This window comes from Coregonus clupeaformis, unplaced genomic scaffold, assembly GCF_020615455.1.
Source record: "Coregonus clupeaformis isolate EN_2021a unplaced genomic scaffold, ASM2061545v1 scaf3221, whole genome shotgun sequence".
Classification (NCBI taxonomy): domain Eukaryota; kingdom Metazoa; phylum Chordata; class Actinopteri; order Salmoniformes; family Salmonidae; genus Coregonus; species Coregonus clupeaformis.
In genome coordinates, this window is record NW_025536675.1 from 41,388 (window position 1) to 52,523 (window position 11,136).

General features: G+C 38.9%; 2 non-coding genes and 1 pseudogene across 2 annotated transcripts; all 3 read left to right on the top strand.

The window, feature by feature from the left end:
- Window positions 1–627: 627 nt before the first annotated feature.
- On the top strand, window positions 628–746 carry LOC123489715. The gene has a single exon (XR_006660608.1). It is a non-coding gene; the product is annotated as a 5S ribosomal RNA (ribosomal RNA).
- Window positions 747–1,900: 1,154 nt separating this feature from the next.
- LOC123489716 lies at window positions 1,901–2,019 on the top strand. Its single transcript, XR_006660609.1, has one exon. It is a non-coding gene; the product is annotated as a 5S ribosomal RNA (ribosomal RNA).
- An 8,457-nt stretch (window positions 2,020–10,476) lies between these two features.
- On the top strand, window positions 10,477–10,595 carry LOC123489709 (annotated as a pseudogene).
- Window positions 10,596–11,136: the final 541 nt, after the last annotated feature.

The window sequence follows — 11,136 nt, forward strand, 5'->3', positions numbered from 1 at the left end:
TGTTGCTGTAGAACAAATGGCCACTGGAGTGATGCAAATGATCACGGTATAATTCTGCCAGGCAGGCATAGGCTACTTTGTAGTTAACATTTACTTGCGAAGGTTTTGGGGAAAGCCATTCCTTCCCTACCAGAAGAAGGTTATCATTAGCATCATCGCTAACGGCTACACAAAGTGTAGACATACGCGCGCACCGCACACATGCACACAGACAGGGGCATTCCTGTGCCAGAAAGTTCATGGAAATACGAATCACTGATGCATTTTGTTCATGTCTTATGATTGACTTGGGCAAATGAATGCGTTTTCTAACAAGTTGAATAGATTTAGTTGATTTCTTACTAAGTTCAATAAATGTTTGAATATTGTTGAATTTCGGTTTAATGTCTGGATTCCGTGATTCGGTCCGCAACGCCTATTTTATAGGGCCCTAGTCAATGAACTTGTCATAAATCAACATAGGATATGCCCTCTTCCCCCCAACAAGACTCATATATATATATATATTGGAAATGTAAGCAAGGGTTGATCTTCTTCAGTTTGTGTCACAAAGTGGATACGTTTCTGTGTCCCTTTCAGAGTGAGTGACACATTGACTTTATATAGTGTACCAAGAGTTGTTCCCTCGCTTACGGCCATACCAGCCTGAATACGCCCGATCTCGTCCGATCTCGGAAGCTAATCAGGGTTGGGCTTGGTTAGTACTTGGATGGAGGACCGCCTGGGAATACCAGGTGCTGTAAGCTTTTTGTCCCAGTAGAGCGTGCTCTTGTGTCATGGAGCAACTGCCTTTTATTTATCACCCTAATAATATCATGGATTGTTATTGGACTAAATGAAGTTTGTGTGTGCTGCCCTGCCCTGATCAAATCAAATAATGGACAGTGTGTTTCCCTCAAATTATAGGCAGTACATGCAGCCTTTGTTTTTAGTCTAGGAGACAGTCAATGTCTGTAGTCCATTAGGGCACTATAAAATCCCTTCAATGTTTTGCCTGATTCCGTTAATTCCCAAGTTCCCTTTTCTCCGTTTAGATTTCCCCGTTGACCGTTTGTCCCTGTTTTGGCAGGTTTTCGCTCTCAAAAGTACACCTTTTTAATAGCAAAACAGCACAATTGGATGTTCTATGTCCACAACAATGTTTAAACCCTATCAGGTGACCATTTGTGATGTCTGGGAAAAATGTAAGACATTTAGATTTTGGGGTGTAGTTACCCTTAAATGCAAGCGTGCACCAGGAAGAGACCTTTGTTTGGTTAAGCGGTGTTGCTGTAGAACAAATGGACACTGGAGTGATGCAAATGATCACGGTATAATTCTGCCAGGCAGGCATAGGCTACTTTGTAGTTAACATTTACTTGCGAAGGTTTTGGGGAAAGCCATTCCTTCCCTACCAGAAGAAGGTTGTAATTAGCATCATCGCTAACGGCTACACAAAGTGTAGACATACGCGCGCACCGCACACATGCAGACAGACAGGGGCATTCCTGTGCCAGAAAGTTCATGGAAATACGAATCACTGATGCATTTTGTTCATGTCTTATGATTGACTTGGGCAAATGAATGCGTTTTCTAACAAGTTGAATAGATTTAGTTGATTTCTTACTAAGTTCAATAAATGTTTGAATATTGTTGAATTTCGGTTTAATGTCTGGATTCCGTGATTCGGTCCGCAACGCCTATTTTATAGGGCCCTAGTCAATTAACTTGTCATAAATCAACATAGGATATGCCCTCTCCCCCCCCCCTCCAAACAAGACTCAAATATATATATATATATTGGAAATGTAAGCAAGGGTTGAGCTTCTTCAGTTTGTGTCACAAAGTGGATACGTTTCTGTGTCCCTTTCAGAGTGAGTGACACATTGACTTTATATAGCGTACCAAGAGTTCTTCCCTCGCTTACGGCCATACCAGCCTGAATACTCCCGATCTTGTCTGATCTCGGAAGCTAAGCAGGGTCGGGCCTTGTTAGTACTTGGATGGGAGACCGCCTGGGAATACCAGGTGCTGTAAGCTTTTTGTCCCAGTAGAGCGTGCTCTTGTGTCATGGAGCAACTGCCTTTTATTTATCACCCTAATAATATCATGGATTGTTATTGGACTAAATGCAGTTTGTGTGTGCTGCCCTGCCCTGATCAAATCAAATAATGGACAGTGTGTTTCCCTCAAATTATAGGCAGTACATGCAGCCTTTGTTTTTAGTCTAGGAGACAGTCAATGTCTGTAGTCCATTAGGGCACTATAAAATCCCTTCAATGTTTTGCCTGATTCCGTTAATTCCCAAGTTCCCTTTTCTCCGTTTAGATTTCCCCGTTGACCTTTTGTCCCTGTTTTGGCAGGTTTTCACTCTCAAAAGTACACCTTTTTAATAGCAAAACAGCACAATTGGATGTTCTATGTCCACAACAATGTTTAAACCCTATCAGGTGACCATTTGTGAGGTCTGGGAAAAATGTAAGACATTTAGATTTTGGGGTGTAGTTACCCTTAAATGCAAGCGTGCACCAGGAAGAGACCTTTGTTTGGTTAAGCGGTGTTGCTGTAGAACAAATGGCCACTGGAGTGATGCAAATGATCACGGTATTGTAGTGTATTGAGATTATGATGGTGTTAAATGTTTTTTAAGTGGAACTGAAATAATGTTGATTTTAGTATCAAGAGGGAATGTTTTAGTGTAACGCCACATACAACAGACAGGAAGTGTGTTGTAGACAGGGGAGACTGGTGATTGGCCAGAAGAGGGAGCATCTCTTTGCATTGTTTATAAATAGGGGCTAGACTACAGAAAGGGCAGAGCGGCCATTCTGAGGCGTCGCTCTCCGGTTGTCATGTCACCTGTCACTTATGCTGAAGCTTGTGATCTGAATAAACTTATGATCGAGGATTCAGTATGAGCGGACTCCTTTGTTTATCAGCAATAATTGCCACCACTCACTCGATACGACAAATGGCGCCCAACGTGGAGCTGTTCTGCATCTCTCCTCTGCTGCATTAGTAGCCGCCAAGCTAACTCAAGCTAACTCGGTCTGGAGTCATGACCAGACAAGGGTGAGTGTTCCTCACAGCTAAGTTGTTAGTTTTGTTACTGCTTGTGTACACTGGAGGAATGTACCATTACGACCGTGCCTCGGGTGGCGTTATTGCTGTTGACTAGGAGTCTGAAATAAATATTCTAAATTTGGTTGATGGGTAAACGGTAAATAATAGGAAGTCTAGAACAATGGATTGGTAGTGAATAAAAGCTGGAATACGTATACATATTTAGGGCATTGTGAATCTGGAAAGACCTCGAAACAAGGCGACTCGCAGGAGTGGGCTACAAATCCTGGGCGACGTATTAGACTTTGTCAGGTTGGTTCTGGGAACCATGAGCTGGACGATGATATTGTATGTTATGCTCATCTTATAGTTGACGGATTATTCGTTTGGGGTAACCGCTCATATAATTATCCAGAACTCAAGGCAGCATAAAGTTAGGCGGAGATATGGATAATGATGGATAATGATTTGGGCACAATGCAGGATATTTATTTGCATGGTAGGCCGCAGTTAGCTAAAGGCTAATTCTAAATGCTTGATTGTGTGTCAGGCCACGTGGTACATAGCGGCTAAGGCTAATTCTAATGCTAAATGCTAATTGTGTTGCGTGCTACATGCTAACGGATATCCTTAGAGACCCCATTGCGATGGATTAAAGTCTCTTAAACTTGTCTCTGTGTGTGTAAGTCAGGTTATATGTTTTGTGAGCGCTGTTAAATGTTGTTTGACTATGAGGGGGAAACGGGAGTTACAGCTGGACTGTTAACCGTCTGGTTGGGGGGAGAGATCTAAAATCTCCCTTCCACGGTGAAAAAGTATTTTTGAATGCATTTGCGCATGCGTTTCATTTTGCGACACTACACTACAGAAAGGGGGAGTTTATGGCACGAGATTAGGACACGTTTTGGTTTACGGTACTAAACTACAACACGTTTTTGCTAATGGGTCATATTTCTGTTGGGGGCTGCAGGGGGAGACAGAGAAACACACAGACAAAGAGATATTTGGACACGAGTATTCTAGTTGTTACATCGGCGGATGGTTAAAGATGAAACTTGTTTTGTGACCTATTGAATTTATAAATTAGATGTATGGTAACGGATTATAATAAATTGAATTAGAAGACGATTAAAATTAAATAAAATGTTTTTGAGCGATCTATTTAGTTCTGAATTAAATGACGATTAAAATAAATAAATAAAATAAAAATGTTTTTGAGCGATCTATAATTTTTCCTGAGTTAATTCTTAGAGCGAATGCAAAACGAAGGAATATTGAATATGGTTGAAATAACTCAGTGATTGCATTAACTACTAAAATCTGTTTCTGTGTCTTTGTTCCCTTGTCATATGAGAGGAACGATAAGCGAGGGGAGAGAGGAGATACAGGAAGTGATGACGTGACATCACGTGACGCGACAGAGGATCAAGTCAAAAAAAAAGGTTTTGAGATGACAATTTCACATAGGCTTGGCAAATACTATTTCATTAAAAATTGCATTTTGGAGGCTCTGTGCATCACTGGGGTTTGATTGGAGTTGTGTTGGGAATCAAGGACTGACATTATTCTGTAAATTTAAGATAATTAGGGGTTATAGAGCAAGGGGTTACAGGCTTTGTTTTTGGGGATTGCTTTGAAGTTGACTAACTTACATTTACTTTCCTGATGGGTTGTGGTAAGATAGACACTAATTGATAAATTGGTGACATAGGATATAGGAATTAAAATTGGTTTTAATTATTCATGATTTTTAATTGATTTATTAAAATAAATAAAAAATAAATAAATATATATTAATAATTACAGGGGGGAAGCCATAGGCTATATAGTCTAAAATAAGATAATTCATAATAAAGGAATATAAAAGAGTAGTTACAATGGGGAGAAAGGACAGCAAGGCTATATGAAGGTGATTACACCGATTGATATAGTACAAAATAGTGACCCTTTAACTAAAGTATTGCGAGGTTATCCGGCAAGTGAAACAAAAGTTGCCCTTCATTCTCAAACAAAAACTGATAAAAGATTCCAGCGATAAGATAAACAAAGCTATAGAGATAAGGCTAAGGGAAGGAGAGCTTAGGGATGTTTATCCTCAGCTTCCAGGGATCATCCAGGAGGGTGATTGTTGCATCAGAGATGGAGATGAACGAATAATAGATAGAGGACAAGCAGAAACGACGATAAAGATGAATCCAAAACTCCAGAAGGAAGGAAATGAGATGTCTGGAAGAGAAGAGTGAGGTTAAAGAAGACGAGGATGATGAAGATGAGTGATTGAGAAGAGGTCATGGGTGGATATGACTCTGTGATCAGAAGGAAGTTGGCAAGAGAGGAAAGAAGAAGGATACTAGAGATTTGATCTCTGATGGAAGTTGAAGGAAGAAGGATACACGAGATTTGATCTCTGATGAAAGCAAAGATGAAGAAAGCGATGAAGATTTGGAGATTAAAGGTGCTTTATGTTCAAGAGGATTTTATCCTACAAGGACTGGCACAGAAGAAATAGAAGGAGATATAGACCGATGCTTATCATGCCTGGATAAAGCAAATAGTTTAGAAGAAGTAACACAGCTGAAGATACAGAAGAGGAGAAACTGCTGAGAAAAGGATCCCAAGAATTGGAGAAGAAGAAGGAGAAGAGAAGCTTTGGTTATGAAGAATCAGAGTGAACCAAATCAACAATCACTGTTACAGCTTCAACTGAACAATATCAAATGCAATTGTACCAGCCAAGGGGGGTACCAGGTGTTCCATATCCACAGCCAGTTTCTGGACAGACACAGAATTGGAGAGGAAGAGGACGAGAAGGCTTAGAAGGAGGAGGAAGATTTCAGCTACACTTCCAGCAACTTTCAGAAGACTGTTATAATTATGGACAGGTTGGTCACTTTACCTGTGATGGAAATGCGCCAGGAGAAAACAACAGAGGAAGATAAAGGAGCAAGTCGAGATCACCTGTTAGTGCCTAGAAGATACAAAGGGGGGTGCCAGCTGATAGCATCGATTAGAGAAGAAGAGAAAATAGCTAACAATTGAAGTAAAAACAGGACTATGAGAAGTGATAGTGAATAGTGTAAAAACTTATCTGTGTTGAGCCTAAAGAGGTTAAACATCTCACTATGTAAAATTAACTAATTAGGATAGGGATTTGAGGTAGTAAAACAGTTAATTACTCTTAAGATACTGATATTAGAGCATATACCTATTGCATTGTTGGGAAGAGATGCATGGTGTAAATTGAATTGTACAATAAGATGTACACTAGACGACTGTCTGGTAGAAGATTTAAAAAAGTAGGGTTTTTGGGAATCATTTGCTTAAAAAGATAATATCATAGGAAGGATGATAATCTATTAGACTGCCTATTAGACAATCTGTCTGAAAAATAAAGTTAAAAGGGGTGACTGTTATTCTGGGTTACATTCTTACACCAAGAGATTTCAGGCTAGGCTAAAAGGTGTTTAGTCGTTTGCCAAGTCTGTGTGTAAAGAAGTCAAAGGCAGGTGGGGACTTTCCCAATCACATATTCTAAAATTTGGTGGTAAAGGGATTTTGTGAATAAATCAGTGGAAAAAGTTTTTAAAGGTTATGAGAGAAAAGATTAGATTAAAATAAGTTAGGAGAACTAGGGTTGAAGGAACTCTAAGACAGTAAGCTAAGTTTCAAAGTTAGTAGTAAGAGAGAGAGAACAGTAGTGAAGGACATTTTAAAGTTTAGTGGGAAGATATGGTAGGAGTTTAGATCTGTTAGGAGCAGATGCGTTGAGAAAGTATGTGTTGCTGAATGATAAGAGAAGATTGAGGGTGATTGAGTATCTATAGTTACAGTTCCCAGCAGGGAGATCAAGGTAATTATAGGTGTATTTTTTATAATCAAAAGTTTGAAAGTCAGGGATTAGAGATAGGACTGAGAGTTGGGAAAAAGTGACACTAGTGGTGATAGATGGAAGTACAAGCAAAGACAACTTTTCTTTGGGGAAAAAATACTTATTAGAGATAATTATGGAGAATAAGTCACTCCAACAGTAGATAATACACAGAGGATAACGGGAACTTTCGCACTAGAAGTAATTAAGGTTGATACATCAACTAAGTCAACTACTTTAATGGTAACTTTGGAAGGGATTAATGATACGATGGCAATAGCAAATGTAGGAAGTATGACACCGACAACAACTTTTCTGAAATTAAAGGAGGTAGCAAGACAAATAGGATTAAAATAGGAGAACAGATAGTAGTAGAGAACAATAAAGATTCATCTGAAATAGTGATACTATCATGGAGGTACAGGATGAGGTCTTTGATTTTGATGACAGACAAGGAGAGGTATCTGCAGTACCGCTCGTTAGGGAAGAGAGAAACTAAATGCATGTAGTTTGATTCTTCTGTTGTGAAAGTTAGAGATAGATGGCAGGTAGGAATCTTTGGTTCCATGTCTGGTGAGAATTCCAGCATCAAACATGTTAGAGACGGTCGTTCGACCTCTATCAAGTATGTGTCAATCTTATGCTTTGTCATGACTGTGGTATCAGCAACAATCAGTAACAGATAAAATAATGTCGTTGTCAAAACATTTGTTTAAGCCTAGGTATAGGTGTTCTTGGTTAAATGAATTACCCTATGGGAATTTGTTGGATGGTAAGGAAAATCAGGTAACAGCGTAACTGAAGTATTGGAGGTGAAAGCAGTGAGGGCTAAAAGTTGTTTGGTTCTAATAAAACATATGAGGTAAGGGGTATGTTTATGGGAATATCAGATTGTGATGTTATATGATAACTTTGGGTATGCATGACCTTAAGGGTAGTAATGAGAAATAGGTTATTTTTTTTATGTACCAGTTAGTAAGAAAAGCAGGACTTTGATGGTTAAAAGATTAGCTTTTGCCTGACAATGTGACTATGGGGAATTTTGGAGGGTTTGTGGTGATAAAGTATATATTCTTACCCTATGGATGGACAGGATGTTGTTACATGTCAACGTTGAAGCTTCCATATGAGGTTTTTACCATTATAAGAGGGGTAGCACCGGACACAGAAATCTGAAGCTATATTTGAAATTGGATGAAAAGAGACATGGCTACATGTCATAGTCTTCAAGCCTATCATTGAAGGATAAATCTAAGGGAGAAGGGGGGACTTTTTCCATGGTATGGTGTAACATAAGGTTAGTTATACTTTGAGTCCAGATAGTTCAGATATTATCACTAGGGTTATATATGCATTGAAGAATATAAGGGATGCGTTTGGGAGATCTAAGAAGACTTGGTTGCAAGATCAGGTAGGCCAGTAGGGGCAGTGATGGGTTACATTTAATGGCAGCTTTGATAACACTCTGTGTGATGTTTGTAATTTGTTACTGACCTTTGAGAAAGCTATGATATTGAGATAGGTTGGAGAGTGATGCCTGGAGACAACACTCAGATGCCGGTGTTGACTGTTCCTGATCTGGATGAAGATGGACTACTGATGGATAAATATCCTTTTTGATTATTTGATCATTTTTCAATTTTTTCAATATTAGTGTGATTCTTAGTATGATTTTATGAATCAAGGGGGGAAGAGGTTAATGTGATTCATACATCATTTATATATCATTTTTATATTCTTAGTTGATATTAATGGTCAATTTGAAAGTGTTGTTTTGCAAAAGATACTGTTTGGTCTTTCCTTTCCTTTCAGAAGCATTTGGGGGAACATATGGAGATTGAAATACTCAAACAGGGACAATATGACTGGAGGAGATGAAACAAGGAGGGTGTGGCCGATTCCATCATCAACAGTCCATTGGAAGAGGAGACTACGGGGAGATGAAGTGTAGTGGACTACATTCCAGTGTCTGCAATGAAATATAGACATGTGTAATACATAATTGTGTCATATTCTTAGGGATTAATTTTTGTAGAAGGATATTTGATGTTATTGAATACATGTGAGGATCTTAGATGTTTTTGTTTATTTCGGTGATGTTTAGGGACAGAAGTTTAGGCAGGGAGAGGTTCACTGTAGGGTCCAATGGGTTGACCAGTCTTACAATGGATATTTATTGGATAGGATTTTGTTTGCAGGGGCTTACATGTGTATTTAATTGCATCATAGTTTCAAATGCATTTACATGGTTTATGAGTTTATCTGGAGTACCGAAGGTGGTTGCCTGGGGCAGAGGGACCGTGAGAGAATTTTACTGTCTTGATTGATGGATGGAAGGTTGCCGGACAGTTTTTCGCTCTTACACTCCATAAAGATTTGTTCATATGTCATATTAATGTATTCACACTTCATAAACAGTTGTTCATATTTCATAGAAAGGTATTTACACTCTAGAGGATAATGTTTTTGGTTTAATGTTAAAGATACTCAATAAGATAAATTGTTACTAGTCATAATCCTATTCTGTTTGTTTTCGAGACTTTTAATTTGTCTCGAAAGGGGGGAATGTAGTGTATTGAGATTATGATGGTGTTAAATGTTTTTTAAGTGGAACTGAAATAATGTTGATTTTAGTATCAAGAGGGAATGTTTTAGGGTAACGCCACATACAACAGACAGGAAGTGTGTTGTAGACAGGGGAGACCGGTGATTGGCCAGAAGAGGGAGCATCTCTTTGCATTGTTTATAAATAGGGGCTAGACTACAGAAAGGGCAGAGCGGCCATTCTGAGGCGTCGCTCTCCGGGTGTCATGTCACCTGTCACTTATGCTGAAGCTTGTGATCTGAATAAACTTATGATCGAGGATTCAGTATGAGCGGACTCCTTTGTTTATCAGCAATAATTGCCACCACTCACTCGATACGACAGTATAATTCTGCCAGGCAGGCATAGGCTACTTTGTAGTTAACATTTACTTGCGAAGGTTTTGGGGAAAGCCATTCCTTCCCTACCAGAAGAAGGTTATCATTAGCATCATCGCTAACGGCTACACAAAGTGTAGATATACGAGCGCACCGCACACATGCACACAGACAGGGGCATTCCTGTGCCGTTTCAGAAAGTTCATGGAAATACGAATCACTGATGCATTTTGTTCATGTCTTATGATTGACTTGGGCAAATGAATGCGTTTTCTAACAAGTTGAATAGATTTAGTTGATTTCTTACTAAGTTCAATAAATGTTTGAATATTGTTGAATTTCGGTTTAATGTCTGGATTCCGTGATTCGGTCCGCAACGCCTATTTTATAGGGCCCTAGTCAATGAACTTGTCATAAATCAACATAGGATATGCCCTCTTCCCCCCAACAAGACTCAAATATATATATATATATATATATATATATATATATATATATATATATATATATATATATATATATATTGGAAATGTAAGCAAGGGTTGAGCTTCTTCAGTTTGTGTCACAAAGTGGATACTTTTCTGTGTCCCTTTCAGAGTGAGTGACACATTGACTTTATATAGTGTACCAAGAGTTGTTCCCTCACTTACGGCCATACCAGCCTGAATACGCCCGATCTCGTCTGATCTCGGAAGCTAAGCAGGTTTAGGGCTGGTTAGTACTTGGATGGGGGACCACCTTGGAATACCAGTTGCTGTAAAAGCATGTAAGAAGCTATGACGTGGACTGATAATCTGCGTTATAGGCTGAGATGTGAAGATGTGAAATATGAAGCTATGATATGGAAAAAAATAAGCTGTGAAGATGTGATGTGAAATATGAAGCTATGATATGTAAAAATAAGCTGTGAAGCTATGAGATGTGAAATATGAAGCTATGATATGTAAAAATAAGCTGTGAAGCTATGAGATGTGAAGATGTGATGTGAAATATGAAGCTATGATATGTAAAAAAAAATATAAGCTGTAAAAAAGCTATGATGGGTTAATTCTTAAAAAAAAAAAAAAAAAAATACTCCCGATCTCGTCTGATCTTGGAAGGTAAGCAGGATTGTGCCTGGTTAGTACTTGGATGGGAGACCGCCTGGGAATACCAGGTGGCTAAAGATTTTTGTTCCACTAGAGAGTTCTCTTGTGTCATGGAGCAACTGCCTTTTATTTATCACCCTAATAATATCATGTATTTTATTGGACTAAATGCAGTTTGTATGTGCTGCCCTGCCCTGCCCTGATCAATTTAAATAA